Below are 20,732 nucleotides of genomic sequence, written 5' to 3'. Positions count from 1 at the left end.
TTCCACACAGCACGTTCGGTTTTTCTGGAGGAGGAGGAGGACACCGGAAGGGGCCCGGGGTTCGCGCGGGAGGAGGGGAGGAAAGGAAGGGAACCGCGTGGGTGCGGAGGCGATGCTTCTGTTTGGGCCAGCCTCCAGGCAGTTTTTGCTGCATTGCGACGACTGCCACCCCCACCCCGGCCAATTCCTAAGTAGCAGGAAGCCGGGAGCATTTGCAGCAGCAAATGGCCGGGTGGCCCCAGCGAGGCGCAACCTGTGAGCAACCAGGAGGAGGCGTTCGACTTGCTAGGAGTTACTCACGGATGAAAAAGTTGTCGGTAATGCCCACTCAGACTCCACCTACCTTCCTAACTTCTACTCTTGGCACAAGTCCAATCGGAAGAATGTGGATGACTAATTATAAACTGAAAGTCCACACAGTAGGCTAGGCTGGAGCAACAGAGTATGGACGTGTGCTTTCTCTGGCTGCTGATGAAATGTTTGTTTTACGGCAGAATTTAAGAGACTGAGCTCATTCAACAAAAAATTTTTATAGCGTTCCCAGTGTGCTAATTAGTACTGTGCTTCGTGATGCAATGGTTTAAGTCATTAAAAAAAAACCAACAAGGAAGAATTAGCCAGTCTTTGAAAGGCAGAGAGTGATGAGACAGAGAGAAAAATCTTACTACCCACCGAGTGAGTCTACAAATGCCCACAAGAGCTGGTGCTGGACCAGACTGTTGGTGACAGGGACCAGACCCTGTAGTCCACACCTGCTGCCTCCTAGGATGGGCTTGAGCAAGGAAGTGGGATCAGAAACCCAGCTGGGACTCAAACCCAGAGACTGACATGGGATATAAGTGCCCAGGCAACATTCTCACTACCAAAAGCCCCAACCCCCCAGATTCAATTCTTGCAACAATGCATACTATACCAGGCAGGATAGAGCTTATTAGGGCAGCTTACAGATACAGTTCCAGATTGCACACGTGGCTCAGCAATGATCGTAGCAATAAATAATAATAATAAATAAATAAAAAGGTTTTTTCCAACAGAGTGGGAACGATTATGTATTCAACTTGTAGTATAGAGATGAAGTAGGAGCTTACGTCACAAAAAGGAAATGAATTGCTTAGGCGTACTGGTGGTGTTGATGATCTGATGGTCAGAGAATGGCACCAGTGAGGCTAGCAGCTGACCAGTGTTCTGAGACAGAGAGGCCAGAATGCAGAGGTGGAACTCAAAAAGGCTTTACTGTGGTTTGCTGCCATTCAACAGACGAGGACAATGGAAGAAGCGACAGGTGCAGAGGAAGTGACTCCTCCAACATTCCTGTTGCAGCTGCCATCTTAGAACAACTGTACGGTGCTTGACGTCTTTCATTTTGATTTGCTTTTAGGTGGCTCACACACATCTTAATTCCCTTACACATCTGCAAAGCCCTGAACTACTGGAACAGCTAGTAATTGTATATCTTAAGAAATTTTTTAAAAATGTATATTTATTTTTATTTGAAAAGTAGATTTTCAGATACAGGAAAAAGAGCTTGCATCTGCTGGTTCACTCCTCAAATGGCTGTAAAAGTCAGGGCTGGATCCAGGATGTATCCAGGAACCAGGAGTTTCTTCCACGGAAGGGCACAAAGATTTGTGCCCTTCTCTGCTGCTTTCCCAGGCACCTTAGCAGAGAGCTGGATTAGAAGTGGAGGACTGAATCCAGTAAGCTTCCATACGGATAGCAGCACCACAAGCAGAAACTAAGGTGTCTTTGGAGTTTTCAACATCCTCATTTTAACCTGTACTCCAAAATAGGGATATGGCATTGTTTCATGCATTCTTTTATAGTTAGCAAGGCATCTTGAATTTGAAATAACGTAATGCTCACTTCAGAAACACATATACTAAAATTGAAATAATTATCAGTTTCCATGAAACAATAGCATCCTGGGGTAGGCATGCTGGTGCAACAGGTTAAGCCATTCCATATCTAACATCAGAATACTGATTCATGTCCAAGCTACTCTGATCAGATCCAGCTCCTTGCTAATGCACCTGGGACACAGCAGATGATCACTCAAGTTCTTGAGATTCTGCCACCCGTGTGGGAGACCTGGATACTTGTGGAACTGACCAGCGGGTGGAAGTGCCGTCTCTCTGTAACTGCTTTTCTTATAAATAGGTAACTATTTTCTAAAAGTGAGATTGAAATGAGCTATAGTAGCTTTCATTAGATTATTTTTTTAAGATTTATTTATTTTTATTGGAAATGCAGATATACAGCGAGGAGGAGAGACAGAGAGGAAGATCTTCTGTCTGAAGCGGCTGCAACAGCTGGAGCTGAGCCAATTCAAAGGCAGGAGCCTCATCCAGGTCTCCCATGCGGGCGGGTGCAGAGTCCCAAAGCTTTGGGCCGTCCTCCAATGCTGGATGGGAAGCAGGGCTACCGAGATTAGAACCGGCGCCCATATGGGATCCCAGCATTTTCAAGGCAAGGACTTTAACCACTATGCTATCGTGCCGGGCCCCATTAGATTATTTTTTAAACGCTTATTTTTATCGCAAAGTCAGATATACAGAGAGGAGGAGAGACAGAGAGGAAGATCTGTCCGATGTGAATCACAACCACCAGTGCTGTGCCAATCCAAAGCCAGAAGCCTGGAACCTCCTTCAGGGCTCCCACGAGGGTGCAGGGTCCAAGGCTTTGGGCCATTCTCTACTGCTTTCCCAGGCCAGGAGCAGGGAGCTGGTTGGGAAGTGGAACAGCCAGGACACAACTCAATGCTCATGTGGGATGCCAGGGCCTGCCTATGGAGGATGAGCCTGTTGAGCCATGGCGATAGCTCCATATGTCACAATTGTTAAGTGGCTTACCATACTAAGTATTATTTGGGCAGCAGACTGATAAACATACCACTTCCTTCTCTACCGTATAGGGATATGTTTATGATGCATGCAACCTATGAGTTTCTGAATTTCATAGAAAAATAGTCTTCATTTTGAAAAAATTTAGGTTGTTGGGGTTGAGCTAGAAATAAATATCATGAGTTACAAAGCAGTTATGTACAAGAGATATCACAATACTCTTCATTTTAAATGAAAGTCATTCAGGTCAGATTGGGAACATTATGTTGTCTTTATCTGCAAGTGAAAAGCATTTCTTCATGTTGTATCTCTCAAAATAACTCTCTGTTCTATCTTGCTACAACTGTACTCTGCACTGTTTCTCAAGGCATGCCAAAACATCCACCACAAGTGTGGAGTCTTGAATGCTGCTTGGTTTACGCCTCGTGCTGGAGCCCAGGAGCTCGTGGCTCAGGAGTACCCAGAAATTACTTCTCTAAGCTCTCTTCCCTGCTTTGAGGATCGCTGCTTTCACATCATGGCCTCCCAGCACTCCCTCCCAGTCATCCAAAAAGAGAAAAGTTGCCCATCTTGACCTTTGAACCTGTAGAGAGGTCTGAGACATCATTGCCTCTAAGATCTCAGTTACATTGGATTAGGTCCCTCCCATTCAAGCTCTTCGGACCTTATTTGTCTCAGTCACAATCCTATCTTCCAATACAGTCACACTGTGAGGTCTGACTTCAGCCTATCAACCTAAAGTCACTTTTCATCTATGCAGTGTTTATAGCTCTTTCTTTCTTTCTTTCTTTCTTTCTTTCTTTCTTTCTTTCTTTCTTTCTTTCTTTCTTTCTTTCTTCTCTCTCTCTCTCTCTCTCTCTCTCTCTCTCTCTCTCTCTCTCTCTCTCTCTCTCTCTCTTTCTTTCTTTCTTTCTTTCTTCCCTTACAGCTCCCTGCTTGTGGCCTGGGAAAGCAGTCGAGGACAGCCCAAAGCCTTGGAACCCTGCACCTGTGTGGGAGACCTGCAAGTTCCTGGCTCCTGACTTTGGATTGGCACAGCACCGGCCCGTTGCGCTCACTTGTGGAGTGAATCATCCGACAGAAGATCTTCCTCTCTGTCTCTCCTCTCTGTGTATCTGACTTTGTAATGCAAATAAAATAAATCTTTTTAAAAAATGTGTATCTGATTTTGTAACAAAAATAAATAAATCTCGAAAAAAAGCACACACATTCGTCCAATGCCATTGCTGTTCAAGATTTCTGTCTGCTTTATAAAAAAAATTTTATTTATTTTTTTTTCTGTTTCTACTTCTTCCTTTTTTGTTTTCTTTATTATTATTATTGTTATCATTTTATGATATAGTTCCATAGGCCCTGGGATTTCCCTCTCCTCCTCCCCTTGTCCACCTCCCTCCCTCACTGAGGTCCCCTACATTAATACTATTGTATAGTTCTTCATAAACAATCGTGTGTCCATAATTGTGGGCATGGACGATGGCAAAGACTCCAGCATCCTATTTTCAAGATATAGTTAACTGTTTCATTCGGAGCCCCTCTTTGATCTGGAAGTAGAGATGCATACTGCATTGTATCCTCACATCTGAATATGATAATCTCCATTACTCAGTTGCTATATATCCCCTTAAGTGAAAAGCCACAATACAAAATAAACAACAGGAAGAAAACCAGAAATTTACAACACCATAAAATTGAATAGCATGATACTGGTATGCTAGTCTCCATTACACAGTTACAATACATCCTCTTAAATGAAAAGCCATAAAACAAAATCAACAACAGGAAGAAAAAAATTTGCAATGCAATGAAGTTAAAACAACATGCTACTGAATGACTAACATGTGGCTGAAGAAATGAAAAAGAAAATCAAGAACCTCCTAGAACAAAATGATGCTACTGTATGATCTATGAGCCATTGAAGAATTTAATAAGAAAGTGTTTTGAAGAGATGAAACTAAAAATAAAAGAAATGAAAATCCATGAGATACAGTTTTCTCTGATCTTTGTTGGTAAGATATGTCTCCTATACGCAACAAATAGATGGGTTTTGTTTTTTCATCCAGTCTACTAATCTATGGCCTTTGATTGATGAGTTTAAGCCATTTCTATTCAGGGTTAATATGAATGGTGGTAATTTGGTCCTGTCTATTTGCTTTTTAATCATGTACAGTTACATTTCATAAGATGTTCAAAGTACCCAGATTGGGTCAAGAACTTTCTTTGTCTTTCTGCACGATACACTTCTATAGTTTAGCACATACATACAGTCCATTTATCTTTTCTTGTAAAGAGATTTATTTATTTATTGGAAAGGTAGATTTCCCTAGAGAAAGATAGGCAGAGAGAAAGATCTTACATCCGCTGGTTCACTCCCCGAGTGGCCACAACAGCTGGAGCGGAGCTGAGCTGAGCTGAAGCCAGGAACCAAGAGCCTCTTCTGGGTCTCCCACATGAGTGCTGGGTCCAAGGCTTTGGGCCATCCTCTACTGCTTTCCCAGGCCACAAGCAAGAAGCTGGTTGGGAAGTGGAGCAGTCAGCACACAAACTGGCACTTATATGGGATCCTGGTTTGTGGAAGGTGAGGATTTAGCCACTGAACCATTGTAGCGGGCCCTAATAGTTCATGTTTCAATAGCCCGGGTCTGTTTGTTGCCAGTAATAGAATCACAGCCCAGGCCCGGCACTGTGGCCTAGCAGCTAAAGTCCTTGCCTTGAACATGCCAGGATCCCATGGGTGCTAATTCTAATCCCAGCAGCTCCACTTCTCATCCAGCTCCCTGCTTATGGCCTGGGAAAACAGTGGAGCATGGCCCAAAGCCTTAAAACCTTGCACTCGCGTGGGAGACCTAGAGGAAGCTCCTGGCTCCTGGCTTCGGATCTATGCAGCACTGGCCGTTGCATTCACTTGGGGGTGAATCATCAGACATAAGATCTTCCTCTCTGTCTCTCCTCCTCACTGTGTATCTGACTTTGCAATAAAAATAAAACAAACAAATAAAACATTGTAACTAAAAAAGAATGGTGTCTCTTCAATTAATTCCATAATGTTGTGAATTGTTGTCGATGTTGTGTTGGGGCTTTTAATTGATCGGGGTAATATTCTGCCAGCTCTTCCTTCAGACCAGAGATGGTCTCCCCAAGAAACCGTTGAATTTATCTGGACAATAAGATGCTGGACTCTATGCTTGGCATATGTTTGCAAAGAAAGAACCTTGACTGAATTTGAGCTGCAATACTGTAACAAGGTGCAGGAATCCACCATGGGGGGAAGGCCCGGGGAGGGGTTGGGGGAACCCCAGAGCCTATGAAACTGTCACAAAATGTAATGTAATTATTAATAAAAAGTGACATAACTTAATTAAAATATATAAATAAATCACAGCCCAAAAGAAAGGGAATACAGAAAATTAAGACTCTAACAATGATGTCTGACAGTACTATTTCCTCTCTCACTGTGTTGTAAGATTTTATTTGTTTACTTATTTACTGGAATGGCAGACGAACAGAGAAAATGTGAAGAGAGATCACACGTGATGGGTCCCTCCCTAAAAGGCTGGGATGGAATTCAGGAGCCTAGAAATCTAGAGCAGCTTTGATCAAGTTGAAAAACCAATTGTGTTCATATTGCATAGAGGTTCAATGAAGTGAGGGAGTTGGCAATTGATCTAATCAATCCATCCCTAGAGGGCTTAACCGGATGGGCGGAACCTGTGATACAGGAGGGGCACAAGGGCGGTCCCGGGTGGGCACAGGGGCGGTCCCAAAGGCACTTATAAAAGCTGAAGCCCGGCCTGCTTTCCCCAGTCATTCCAGGCAGCAGGAGTCTGGTGGAGACAACACTAGTTCCAAGCAGCACAAGTCTGTTGTGGGTAAGTTGGGGCGTGCTGGGTAAGATGGGCTGAGAGCTAGGGAGAGTTGGGGCTGGGGAAGAGGCAACAGGAGTAGCCCTGATAGAGGAATGAGGATGGGGCTTGAGTGAGACGTCCCATGGGAATGGGGCAGAGGCCCCGCGTGTTGTCCCAAGACCCTGTACTGGGGACGGGATCGTCGTGCGTTGAGAACAGTGTGCGCTTGCTGCAGTAGCAGAGGAAGGCAGGGTAGTGGGCAATTGGAAAGGGAACCGGGACTGAGGCTGAGAACTGGAGTAGAGTCCCTGAGGGAGGTGCTCTCTGACCAGAAGGCACCTTGGGCTCCCTCAGGCGCCTGCTGGGCCAAGCCTGACCAATGCAGGCTCCCTCACAGGTAAGCCTCTGCTCTCAGACCTTTTGTCCTGCAAAGCTTTGGGCAGTGCACGGGGGACCGTGTGGTCCAGATTCTGAGGGTGGGGAATCTCAGAGCTTGATACAGAAAGGGGGCACATGGGTTGACTTTTCCACTTTGGCAGGGCTTCACACCGCGTGACAGTCTTCCACAGAGCACAGGTTGTGGGATCAAAATGAGCTCAGTTTCCGAAGACAAGGCGGAAATTTCTGACTGCAACGCTGCGCCAGCTTCTAACGACACCTCCTTGGTGAATCCAGGCAGTGATCCACTCAGTATGGAGGGGGCAGGTAAGGTGTCTCCACAAGTTCAATAGGATTAGAGACCCTCCCTGGGAGGTTTCCTTTTCCAATCAGATTTCCAAAAGATTGATTTGGAGGACACAGTGACAAAAGGAGGGAGAGATAGATATTGAGCTGGTTAGTCAACAGTCAGGCCTGGGCAAAGCTAGAGCCTCCCACATTGAAGTGGTGGGGAGAATGCGTGGGGGCAGCACCATAAGCACGGGGGTCTTAGGCTGGAGGGGGCTGGATCAGGAGGGGAGCAGCCAGGACCCGAAACTGCTTCAATATGGAATGGGCTTAACCCACTTCACTATAGTTCAAAATCCAGTCTGATTGCTAATCTTTATGTCCTCCCTTCCTAGTCTTTATGTATGTATGCATTTATTATCGGAAAGGCAGATTTACAGAGAGGAGGGATGTCTTCCTTCTGCTGGTTCACTCCCCAGAAGGGCCCTGTGGTTGGAGCTGAGCCGATCCAAGGCCAGGAGCCTCCTCTGGGTATGCCACATGAACGCAGTGTCTGTCCCAAAGACTCGAGCCATCTCTGTTACTTTCCCAGACCATAAGCAAGGAGCTGGACTGGAAGCAGAACAACCAGGATGCTGGTGCTTATAGGAGGAAAATTAGCTCTTGAGCCACCCCAACAACTTTTCCCTTGCTGTCTGCCTGGGGCTCATGTGATAAATTGGAGCTAGAATCTATTTACCTGGCTTTCCTGCTAGAGACATGAAATGGGATGTTTCCTTGTGCTCTGTCCTCAGTGGTGGTTAGTGTCTGCGTTCAGAGCACAGATCAAGGAGTGAAGGAGCGGTATAGTATGACCTGCCACAGGCTGTATGGGAATCTCTAAAGCCTTCTGTTCATAGGTTGTGAACTTGCTGGGTTGGGTGAGGCACCCTAGTGCTGGTCGATCATGGCGTTCTTCAAACAGATGTGCAATCTAAAACTGCTTCACAGAAGTACCAAGAATGTGGGTGGCAGGCCTTTGGAACAGTCATTAAGACCCTGAATCCAAGGAGGCAGAGGGTAATGGGCCAAGTAGCTGGCTTGTCCTTGGCTGTTGGCGACAATTGGGGCATGAACCAGAGGATGGACTATCTCAGCATGATTCTCACTGCTGCTTTGCCAAGTTCAACATTGTGATATCCAACAAATGTACCTCCCACTGTTTGTTCTGTAATAGAACCAGAATTCTACTGACGGGGTTGGGGGGTGGTTCTGGTGGACACAGATTGTCCTTGGTGTTCTGTGGGCACCATGAGTCAGAACATGTATATGCTGGAAAGCTGGACAGAATGTGTCAAGTGGTTTACTATTTGCATCCTCCATGTGTCCAGGAAGAAGCAGAGGAGAGGCTGATGTGCTCGATCCCCGTGACTGTGAGGTCATTGAAGAGAAGGACGTCAATGTGGAGAATGAATACAAAGAGAAGGCCAGGATGTCAGAGGAGGATGCCCCTGTAAAGGTTGAGTATGAGGAGGAGGCCAGTGAGCTGGAGGACACCAGTACGGATACTGACTATAATGATGGGACCAGTGAGTCGGAGGAGGACACCAGTACGGAGACTGACTATGACGATGGGACCAGTGAGTCGGAGGACACCAGTATGGAAACTGACTATGACGATGGGACCAGTGAGCTGGAGGACACCAGTATGGAAACTGACTATGACGAAGAGGCCAGTGAGTCGGAGGAGGACACCCCTGTCAAGGCTGAGCATGAAGAGGAGGCCCGTGAGCCGGAGGAGGCTGCTCCTGTCGAGGGTGAGCATGAAGAAGAGGCCAGTGAGTTGGAGGAGGACTTCTTTGTCGAGGCTGAGCATGAAGAGGAGGCCCGTGAGCCGGAGGACGCCCCTGTCGAGGCTGAGCATGAAGAGGAGGCCCGTAGGCTAATGATTATATATAGTTCTGAGGCAGGTCACATAAGGGCGCAAGCATTTTTGAATGAAAAGGAAAGTAATCTGAAGTCCTTTCAAACTTGGACTGAAGAGTTCTTACGCAAAGGGAGGGGCGCAAAGATTCTGCCTCAGAAACCCTGCTTCCCCGTCTGGGAAAAGCCCTATTACAGCCCCTTCGTATCTGAAAGGCAATTTTTGGCGTTCGTCCGGAGGGATCATAGGGAGCGTCTCAAAACCAGTGTGCATGTAGGTGTGCAGTGTGAGTTGGAAAAGGAATACATGTGTACGTGTGCTGAAGAGCAAAAGAAAAAGCTGAGTTTGGGCTGCTATGTAAGAATTGCTGAGGAGCAGAAACCGGAGAGGCCTGTCCGTCTCTGTAGCACAATCCGTAGTGAACATGGAGAGGGCTTCTTTCTACATAGGGTCTTTCTCCCTGCTCTGGGAACATCACACCCTCCAGCCGAGGTGCTCATACGGCTTGGTTGGTGCCCAGCCAAAGTGGACAAGGCCACTCAGTGTAACAGGAGCTGCGCAGAAGAGGAAACGGAACCCAAGGCCAGCACAGAGCCAGAGGAAGAGGCTTTCTGCAAGGAGGAGGTGGGAGGAGAGAAAAGCTGGGAGTCACTGAATGCAACTCCAAAAGTCTCCTGGAAGGGAAAGTACTTCTTCCCGACTAAACATCCATACTCTGCATTTAACTCTATCTGTGGAAACGTCCTAAAAATGGTCAAAAGAGATACAGAAATCCAATGCAACATGAACTTGTTGGAGATTTATCCAGATGTCTGTGAGGTGTGTGGTGGTCGGCGTGACTGGAAGCTGGGATGGGCAGACTACAATAGGAGGGAAATTAGAATAATGCCCAACGGGGAAATAATAGTGCTAGACTGACGCTTCGGGGATTGTTGATGTGGAATAGTATGGCTGTTACTGTTAGATGGCAACTCTTCTTGTCTTTGGTCCACAGCCTTTTAACTGCTGTTCCCTGATAATGTGACATTAAATGCATCAGTGTGTAAAAAGCATACATGGAAAAAAATAAATAAAAAATTTAAAAAGCATGCATGGATTTCGATCTTTCATTCGAAACACTCATTCTGGTATTGTAACATCTTAAAACAATCTAGCTTAAATACCAAGCAGGATAAGAGACCCGTTGAACACCAACACGAATTCTGTCCATTTAGAAGCTAGAGTCAACATCAAATTTGTGGCAAAGCTTAGGTACAAGAATGGGAAAAATTGGTGTTAAACTACAGGAGGAAACGGGAGAATAGGCAGGCCAGTGGTGAAGATACATACCTCTAGCCTCTGCTGGAATACCTGGGCTCCTTTCCAGGAAGGCAGTGGGAAGGTTCAAACAATTGGGCTCCTGCCCCTCATGTGGGGATTTTCATCCCCATGTTGCCAGCCTTTGCAGAATCACCAACATGTTATTATTTGCCTTTCATAAAGTGCATTCTTCTTTTAAAATTTGTAAAATTTATTTTTGATAGTGTTTGCGCATCAACCAGAAGGCAGGTCCATGAGGACCACCGAAGGGTTGAGGTACTGGGGAAGGTAGGTGGGAAACATACTTCCAATTTCCCTTTACTTCCCTTTTCTCCTGTATGGGAGGTCAGGAGGGAGGGAGAGGGAACTGCTCCCAGCTGCCAAACTACATCAGTCCATTTGGTGGCATCTTAGAAACCTTGATGTGGAGAAGAATGTTCTGCGAGTAATGCTTGAGTGATTTTGATAATTCTGTGATGCTGTTGGTTTCACTGCTCCAAGGTTGAGAAAATCCTTCCAAGGTCCAGTGGCTGACAGTCCATTCTAGTGCATTCACTCACCTAGATACATGGTTGTATATCTTGGTCAGGAGACTTGTCCAACCTACTTTACTCTCCATCTTCTCCCATGGCATTCAACATCCTCTGCAGGCCCAAATGAGCTGACCATCGTGTCCCCCTCGTGCACCTGGGCATGCTGTTCTCTGCATACACATCAGCAATCGAGGAGGCCCAGGCCCAGTATATGCTTTCTAAAGTCAGACCACAAATTCTCCCTGTGACCAGAGTTCTTGGAGTTCAGTGGTCCCCTAACCCCAGACCTACTCTTACACGTGCCCTGTGGGATCAGTTCATTCTGTTATCCATATCAGAATGTGTATACACACTGGTGAGTATAGTCGCTTAGTCAATTCTGTCCCCATCCCCATGTTCCATAAATGGGGGTTGCAACCTAAGCCAGTCTAGTGTGCCACACATTTGGCCCTTGTGCACACCAGCGGGAACTGCAGCCTAATTGCGGTGACCCTCAATAACCTCTACCAGGCCTGCTCCCAGCCCGGGTTTCTGTACATGCCAGTATATGCAACAGTGGGTGTTACTGCCTCGCACAGCCTAGCACACCCCCAGCCTTGGCTCTCATACACACCAGCAGAAGCTGCAGCCCAGCAGGGGCGTGCCCAGTTTGCCCACTGGGTCCAGTTACCCGACCAGATCCAGCATTTTCCAGGAAGTACTGTGATCCCATCTACACGACCGGCCCCTTCTCCCAGCACTTGCTAGCAGATGCCAGCCAGTTGACACTTATCCTGGTACTTGCATGTGCCAATAGATACCGTGGCCTGGCCCAGCCCAGCGTTCCCCGAAACCCAGCTCATGTGGAGGCTGACAGTTGTTGCAGCCCTGCTCGGGGTCTGTCGCAGCCCAGTCTGCCCCTAGTCCCAGCTCTCACACTCACCAGTGAGAGCGGTGGCCCAGCAAGAGAGTCCCTTTAGTGACCCCGCTAGATTTGCTTCTGGCCATGTGTCTTGCGTGTGCTGGTGGGTGCTGTAGCCCGGTCTGGCATGACCCATCTTACCTCAGCATTTGCAGACAGGTGCTACAACTAAGCTATGCCCAGTTTGCCCCCAGTTCTAGCTCATGCTGGAGGGTGCTACAGTCGAGCCCAGCCTGGTCAGACCCCTGTCCTGACCCTCAGACCTGCCAACAGGTGTTGCAGACTAGTCCAGCTCAGTGTTCTGGCAGTATGGCGCATAACCTGGGGCCTGGCCTGCCTGCCAGGGGTCCATGCACACTGGCGCATGGATCCCGATGTCTGCCTTTGTGCCAGCATTTCAAGTATGCATTCTTAGTATCTGGTGCTTCGTGGAGATATTACTGTTCAAAAGGGCCTGGCCAAGTAACTCCCAATCAAAACAGCACAACCTGGCTGTTTGCAGCCCACCTTTAAGGAAGCTGGGTACAGGCACAAAACCTAACAATGGAATCTTGCTGGTGTCCCAAGTAAAAAGGACCAAGATAGAAGAGGCAGATAATAGTAACCAACACCACAGTTGCATCCTTGGTTGAGCTTCCACAATTCTGACCAGTTGTAAAGTGGAGCAAACTGGAGCCCTGTCATCAGCCCTGGCCCCTGCTACTCCTGCAAACACCACAGGGGGGCAGAGGACACATTGGTCTGGGCAGGAGGTCTGAGAAATTGGAATAGGGGCCCGCAGAGGGCTTGTTTGATATGTATGGAATGCCTTCCAGGAGCTTTTGCAGATGGGTCACTGTACCCACAGGTATTGGGAGTTGAGCAGGGGGATCAGAACGGGGCTTCTGGAGGGCCTACCTGGGTTAGGCCAAGGTACCTACCCAAGGGCACCAGAGCTGGGGTTGGAGACAGGCTGGGCTGCGCTGGGCCAGGCTGCAACATCTGCAGGTGTATGTGTAAGTCAAGGCTGGAGGCTGGCCAAGCCAGGCTGAGGCACAGTACTCCACAACCATGCAAGAACTAGATCTGGGGGTGGACCAGGTAGGGATTCTTCTGGGTTATGCTGACCAAGCCACAGAACTGGGGCTGGGAGGAGTAGACTGGGATGTGCAAGATACATGCACAAGACCTGAAGGCACATATGAGAGCTGGACCTGGGGTAGGACTGACCAGACAGCCACACCCACTGGTATATACACTGGCTGGTATAGGGGATGAGCTGAACTTAGCCCTACACCAACTGGCACACATGACAGCTAGATCGGAGAAACTTTCCCAGGCAAGGTTTCTGAGGGTGCTCCCTAAAGGGACCACTGTACTCAAAGCCCAGCCTCAAGAAAAGCACAGGACCTGCCATTCAACCCTAGAGCACATGTTGCAGGACTACCTCGTGCTGGGGTCCGTGCAGTAGGTGTGGATGGCACGGAGATGTGAAGAGAACAGCTCCCCTGCTTGGCAGGGCCCGGGGGAGCTTCCAGCTGTTTGGCAGGGCCCAGTGGATTTCTCTCTGACCACCTTGATGCAGTCTCACCCCCTTTTTGCATGGACACTCAAGCACCCCGGTAAGAATTCTGTAATCTATTGAGGCATTGTTTGCCCCTGTGAGATGGCTTTGGCAAGCAATGTGAGCTTGAGAGTTAATGTCACTGATAATGTCTTGGTGAGTGGGCCTTTGACAATTTACACACAGCAGCACAATTAAGCCCATGCCATTTTTGGACACCTTATTGGGTACTTAACCATTTCCTCAGAACCTGGCCCAGACATACAGCATGCCTTCTGGGAAACGGCTTAATAAGAATTTTACAAAGTAATGGAAGTGATGGGAGTATGACCGGAAACTGCTATGGCAAAAGATATAGTTACTGTGACCTTAAAGGTTAGCCTTGCAACTCTTTAGAGCATAGAAAATGTAGCTGTTTTAGCCGCTTTCATAATTTTCTAACTAGAGCAAATATAGGGCGATTTTATTAACATCATAGAGATATACTTTTGATTATTGTTTGATTGTTATGAGGTTCCACAATGTGGAAATAATAGTCTTACCCACTTTCCTATAGCCCTTGAACCTTTTGCCCTAATTAACTATGTAAAAATTGCCAAAAATTTTAAAAAATGAAAAAAAAAGATCTTCCATCCACTGGACCACTGCACAGTTGGCAGCACAGCTGGCATAGGAGCAGGCCAAAGGCAGAGCCTGAGACTCACCTGGTGGCAGCATTTCAAGTACTTGTTCTACTTTCTACTGCTTTGCCAAGTGCATTAAAAAAAGTTTATTGGAAAGTTGGCAGCTAGAACTCAAATTGGCCCCTATTTAGGAAGCTTTCTGGGGAGGCAGCTGCTTAACTCACTGCTTTTACAATGCTGGTCCCGTAAATAATTTTTTTTAAAGATTTATGTATTTTATTGCAAAGTCAGATATACAGAGAGGAGGAGAGATAGAGAGGAAAGATCTTCCATCCGATGATTCACTCCTCAAGTGAGCACAACGGCCAATGCTGTGCCAATCCAATGCTGGGAACCAGGAACCTCTTCCAGCTCTCCCACATGGGTGCAGAGTCCCAAGGTTTTGGGCTATCCTCGACTGCTTTCCCAGGCCACAAGCAGGGAGCTGGATGGGAAGTGGAGCTGCCGGGATTAGAACCGGTGCCCATATGGGATCCCAGTGCATTCAAGGCGAGGAATTTAGCCGCTAGGCCACGCCGCCGGGCCCGGAGTAGTCCCATAAATCATTAACAGCAATCAAAAAAAGCAAAAGAAAAACACCGTAGCTTGGGCTCATTGTGGATACCATAGCCAGGCTGTCTTCCACTTAGTTCCCTCTAATGGGGTTTCCCTTTTTGTCTGGGTCACAGGCTCTTTGGCAGTGACAGGAAGTAGGTGGACATGAGCTGCAGGGCCAGGCAGGTACAGGTGCTGACCATGCTGCAGGGCCATGTGGATGTTGTGTGTTTTGCAGTAGTCTGTATGGGAAATGGTCCCCAGTCACGCAGAGCATCTGTGAAGCCACTGTTGAGACAAAGCAGAGAGAACCACTTCACCACAATCCCTGTTCCCACACACCAAGGTCATCCTAACTCTCCTTAGTTCCATCAACCCCAGCATTCATTACGGAGTTTTGATTTTAGCTAAACCTTTCCCGGCCACACCTACCATTCACTGACATAAAACTGTTAGGAAGTCATCAAACAGCATTTCTGCATAAATCTTGTCTCCTCCGCATTCATTCAAACTTCCAAACTTCCACCTGAATCTTATCCACCTTAATACTTTCAACTTTTTTCTTTTCTATGGGAGAGAGAGAAAGGTCACCTTTTGGAAGCAGGGAGAGAGAGAGAGAGAGAGAGAAAGCTCCCAACTATTGGTATACTTCCCTAATGCCCGCAACTACCCCAGCTTAACCCAGAGCTTCCAGGTCTCTGGTAGCAGGGACTCAGTTACTTGAGCTATTTCCTGTCCTACCTCAGAGTGCATAAGGTTCAAACCCAGATGTTATTTATGAAATGTGCCTGTTTCGAGCAATGTCTTAGGTTTCAGGATAAATGTCCACCTTAACACATTCTCTCTTAAGTCAATCATCACACTCACCTCATGATTTTTTTTTTTAAGATTTATTTTATCTTCTTTACAAAGTCAGATATACACAGAGGAGGAGAGACAGAGAGGAAGATCTTCCGTTCGATGATTCACTCCCAAGTGACCGCAATGGCCGATGCTGCGCCAGTCTGAAACCAGGAGCCAGGAACTTCTTTCCTGGTCTCCCACGCGGGTGCAGGATCCCAATGCTCTGGGCTGTTCTCGACTGCTTTCCCAAGCCACAAGCAGGGAACTGGATGGGAAGTGGAGCTGCCGGGATTAGAACCGGCGCCCATATGGGATCCTGGCGCGTTCAAGGCGAGGACTTTAGCCACTAGGCCATACTGCTGGGCCCACCTCATGATTTTTTAGCTGCTTTAGTATATCCAGAAACATTTTGGTGACAGGTTGATGTAAGTTTCTGGAGTTTCTGGTGCTTGTGAGCTATGAGTTGTTGTGTCTCTCTGCCTTTTCCATAAATTAACAGACACAGTACACTCAAGGAGCAGTGGTTTGCAATGTATCCAACATATTAAGAACTGGTTAGAGAACGTTGAGACTCAAAAACCTGCATCAGCAGGTCAGATACATCCGTTTGCCTGAAAATAACAGAGTCTTGTCAGTGTGCTCCACTTCCTGTCCAGCTCCCTGCTTGTGGCCTGGGAAAGCAGTCCAGGATGGCCCAAGGCCTTAGGACAGTGAACCCATGTGGGAGACCCGGAAGAAGCTCCTGCCTTTGGATCGGCTCAACTCTGGCTGTTGCAGCCACTAAGGGAGTGAACCAGGGGATGGAAGATCTTTCTGTCATTCCTCTCTGTGAGTTTGTTTTTCCATTAAAAATAAATACTTAAAAAAAAAATCGGGTTCAGTGCGGTGGCCTAGTGGCTAAAATCCTCCCATTGAATACGCCAGGATCCCATATGGGTGCCAGTTCTAATCCCGGCAACCCTGCTTCCCATCCAGCTCCCTGCTTATGGCCTGGGAAAGTAGTCGAGAACAGCCCAAAGCCCTGGGACCCAGCACCCGCGTGGGAGACCCGGATGAAGCTCCTGGCTTCGGATCTGCGCAGCACTGGCTGTTGTGGTCACTTGGGGTGTGAATCATCGGACCGAAGATCTTCCTCCTTCCTCTCTGTCTCTCCTCATCTCTGCATATCTGACTTTGCAATAAGAATGAATAATTCTTAAATATATATTTACATATATATATACATATACATATATATATGTATATTCTGGCCCAGAGTGCTATCCTAGCGGCTGAAGTCCTCGTTTGTGATACTTGGGGAGTGAATCAGTGGATGGAAGATCTTCCTCTCTGTCTCGCCTCCTCTTTGTTAATCTGACTTTGCAATAAAAATAAATAAATCTTTAAAAAGGCAAGGACTTTAACTGCTAGGCCATCACACTGGGCCCGCAGCCACACATTTCTACCTAGAGTTCCTAACTCTAGGAGGGCTCATGGTGCGCTTGGCTGTAGGAACACACGTGTGTCTTCGTGTCCCAATAAAGATGTGTCTTCCGTGGATATGGAGACAGAGACTTAACGCTTGCGCTGTGAGTTCGAGAATTTGAATGCCTAGGTGACATTTCACAGAGAGCTAACTGGGCAAGACGCAGGGAATTTCAGAATTATAATCTGGACACAAATAACCACCCAGGTGGTGAATTTGGGAAGATAGGTCAGTTGGGGATTCTAACTAGAGCAGGTCAGACCAAGTAAGAAAACCAATCAGGCCCACATTCCTTGCGGGCATGATTAAGGCGGATTGGGGCTCTTTGGCCTGTCTAGCGCATGTGCAGGCTAACTTCCGGTGGGCGGGACCTGCGCCGCAGGAGGGGTAAGAGGGTGGTCCTAGAGATGACTATAAAGTGCGAAGCGAGGGCTGCTTTGCTCAGAGTCGTTCCAGACCACGGCACACTCACCAGCTCCGGAGCTCTCTCTCGCAGGCAGCAAAAGTCATCTCTGCGTAAGTGCAGGAGGTTAGGGGGAAGGAGGGAGAGAGGCGGATCCACTCTGGAGGAGTTGACCAGTGTGACTGTGGACAAGCCAGTCAGGATGGATGGTGTTGGCTTGTGCAGAGGGAGGGGAGGTCGGGCCAGGATGCTCGTAGACTGTGGATAGGGGCCGGATGGGAGGAGTGGGGACCGAGGTGGCCTGGAGTGGATCCGCCTAAGGAAGGCAGGTGTCTTTGTCAGGCTATGCGCTCAGGACCCTTGCGCGTCTCCCTCATGTGGGTGTTTTAGGCCGGCCCTTGGCCACGCTTCATCCTGGGCCCAGGCTCTTTGAGGGTCGCTCTCCTCCCTCCTCCCCTGGTATTTAGTGCTGAGGCTTGGGCAACCCCGGGCAGCGAGGAGTCGCAGCTTTGGAACCCCTGGGTAGAGCTCTGATTTTTTTTTTTTTCTTTTTCTTTTTAAGCGTGACTTTTCCTGCTCCCGTAACAACTCAGCCGGTTCGGTGCGTCTGCCTTTGTCGAGGACCCATCGCTGAGATTCCAAAATGAGTTCAGTTCTTAAGGACAACGACAAGTTTTGCGGCCGCGACGCCGGAACCACCAGTTTGGAGGCCGCCTCCGCCTCCGGAGAGGGGTCCCAGGATCTAGTCCACGATGCCTCCAGCGCTGCTGTGGCAGGTAAGGAGCCTAAGGCGTCCCAGAGGATTAGAGACCCGCCCTCCTTCTCTATTATGCATGGCTGAGGCTTTTGTTAGCTAACCAGGTATTGAAAGGCTTATTGAGTCATTCTTATTGGAAAGGACCATTTACAGAGAGGACCATTTACTCCCCCAAGGGCCCCCTATGGTCAGAGCTGAGCAGATCCCAAGCCAGGAGCCCAGAGCTTCTTCTAGGTCTCCCATGTGGGTGCAGGCTTCCAAGGCTTTGGGCCATCCTCGACTGCTTTCCCAGGCCACAAGTGGTTCCAATGGATAGAACTGAGTCAATCTGCAGCCAAGAGCCTCTTCCAGGTCTGCCATCTGGGTGAAGAGTTCTAAGGCTCTGGGCCATCATCCTCCACTGCTTTTCCAGGCTATAAGCAGGGAGTTGGAAAAGGGCATTGGAGCAGCCGGGACATGAGCACATGCAAAGTATCCTGGTGCACACAGGGCAAGGATTTTAGCCACTAAGCTGCTGTCGGGCCCTGCAGTTTTTACTTTTAACTGTTAGGAGAATTTCTTGATAGGTCAGTTCCTTATGAAAAGTGGTATATAAGACACACACTTCCTGTATCACGCCTGGGTTATAACATAACCCTATAAAAGGAGGATGGTGTAAACACTTGTTCTACTCTATGGTTCAGGCATGAATGACAAAACCAAAATGTGTTTATGCTACATGCAGATGGCAGGCATTTCTTCGAATGTTGATCAGCGAGTTGGTTGCACTGGGTGTGCATTCATGGAGGGAAAGGGCAAATTAAAATATTTTGGTGAAATGTGGATTGGAACACAGCACATTGTATACCTGGGCCATCAACAGCAGCAGGAAATACTTAGGATTAGCAACACTTTCATAGGGCCCGGGATTGTGGCAGGGTAAGTTGGCTGCCACTTATTTCTGAGCAAAGCAAGAGTGCAGGTTAACTCACTGCTCCTGGTAATGTGCCAGGCAGGATGTTATCCAGCCACTTTTGCCCCTGCCATCCATGTGGGAGAGCTGACTAGAGGAGCTGGCTCTGAGCTCAGGTCGGCACCAGGCCTGGCTACCTTGACCATTTGTGGAGTGAACCTGCAGGTGAAAGCTCTGTCTCCATCTTTCTCTGATGCTCTGCCCAGTTCATTAACTCAAGGCTATCATAGCCAACATTCCCTCTTTACTCTGTAAGGCGAAGCTCCCATTATGCTTTGTGGGGCTCCAAGAGCCATGGATTGTCCTTAGCGTTTCCTGGACAGAAAAACCTGTGTGCTGGAGAGCGATAGATTGCGTGGGTCCGCTGTTCGGGGCATGACCCCTTTCTTTGTATTCTGCTTATACCTAGGAAAGAAGCGAGAGGAAGCTGATGTGGCGGAGCCATGTGGCATGGAGCTGTCTGAGCAGGAGGTGGCAGATGTGGAGGCTGAACATGAAGAGGAAGCCAATGTGGTGGGGAGTCCTAGTGTGACAGATGAGCCACAGGGGGCAAGGAAGCCACCCAAGGAGGCAAATTGGAAAGGGCAGGAGGTTGGCAGGGCCGCAGGTACATCTGCAGGAGGAGAGCCCTGCAAAGAAGTGCCGTCTGAGTTGCGCATGTGTCTGGAGTGGGGTACTGTCCAGAAAGAGGATGAAGAGGTACAGTCTATACCTAATCCACTGCAACCTCATGACCCTCGTTTCGAAGCATTTTCAACTATGTTTCCCATCGTATTTGAGAACCTGCTTGGCAAATCCCCAGTGGATGTGTCTGTGCAGTGTCAACTGGAGACGGATTACACATGCAAATGCCCAACAACCCTTGCGAGTCTCAACAACCCTTGGGAGTGGTTGCTCTGTGATTACAGGGCGTTTCTTAAGGAGCAGAAAGAGAAGGAAAAGAAGAAGGAGGAGGAGAAAGAGGAGGGCAAAGAGCAGGAGAAGGACGATCACTGGCATTCAGGTCAGATTACACATGCGCAGAACTTTTATGAAAGAAGAGTTGTATTCCCGGCTTATGGGCCATATCCGCCACTGGAGTTTCTCTTATGGATGGGCTGGCACAGAGAGAAAGTGGACGCCGCAACTCAGTGTGACATAAACTGCGAGGAAGAGAAGATAGAGCCCTGGGCCACATCAGGCCAAGAAGAAGAGGAGCTGGAGCCGGAGCCGGAGCTGGAGCCAGAGCCGGAGCTGGAGCCAGAGCCGGAGCCAGAGCTGGAGCCGCAGCCAGAGCCAGAGCCAGAGCTGGAGCCAGATCCGAGGCCGGAGCTGCCGCCAAAGCAGGAGACAAAGCTGGAGGAGGGACCTAGCAAACAGGAGTGGGGGAGGCAGCTGAAAAGGAAGCAGTTCTTTCTGTCTTCTGGCATAGATGAAGACCATTATGCGGAGCTCTTTGATTGGGCCCTTGAACACACCCTCGCCAGTGTCGGGGTCCAGTGTGATAAGAGCCAGTTGCTGCAGCAACCAGAAATATGCGATGTTTGCGGAGGTGGACGACGCGCCAAGCTGTGGCCAGACGTAAGGTA

Source organism: Ochotona princeps, chromosome 20 (genome assembly GCF_030435755.1).
Source record: "Ochotona princeps isolate mOchPri1 chromosome 20, mOchPri1.hap1, whole genome shotgun sequence".
In the NCBI taxonomy this organism is placed as follows: domain Eukaryota; kingdom Metazoa; phylum Chordata; class Mammalia; order Lagomorpha; family Ochotonidae; genus Ochotona; species Ochotona princeps.
This window is presented reverse-complemented; position numbering follows the sequence as displayed.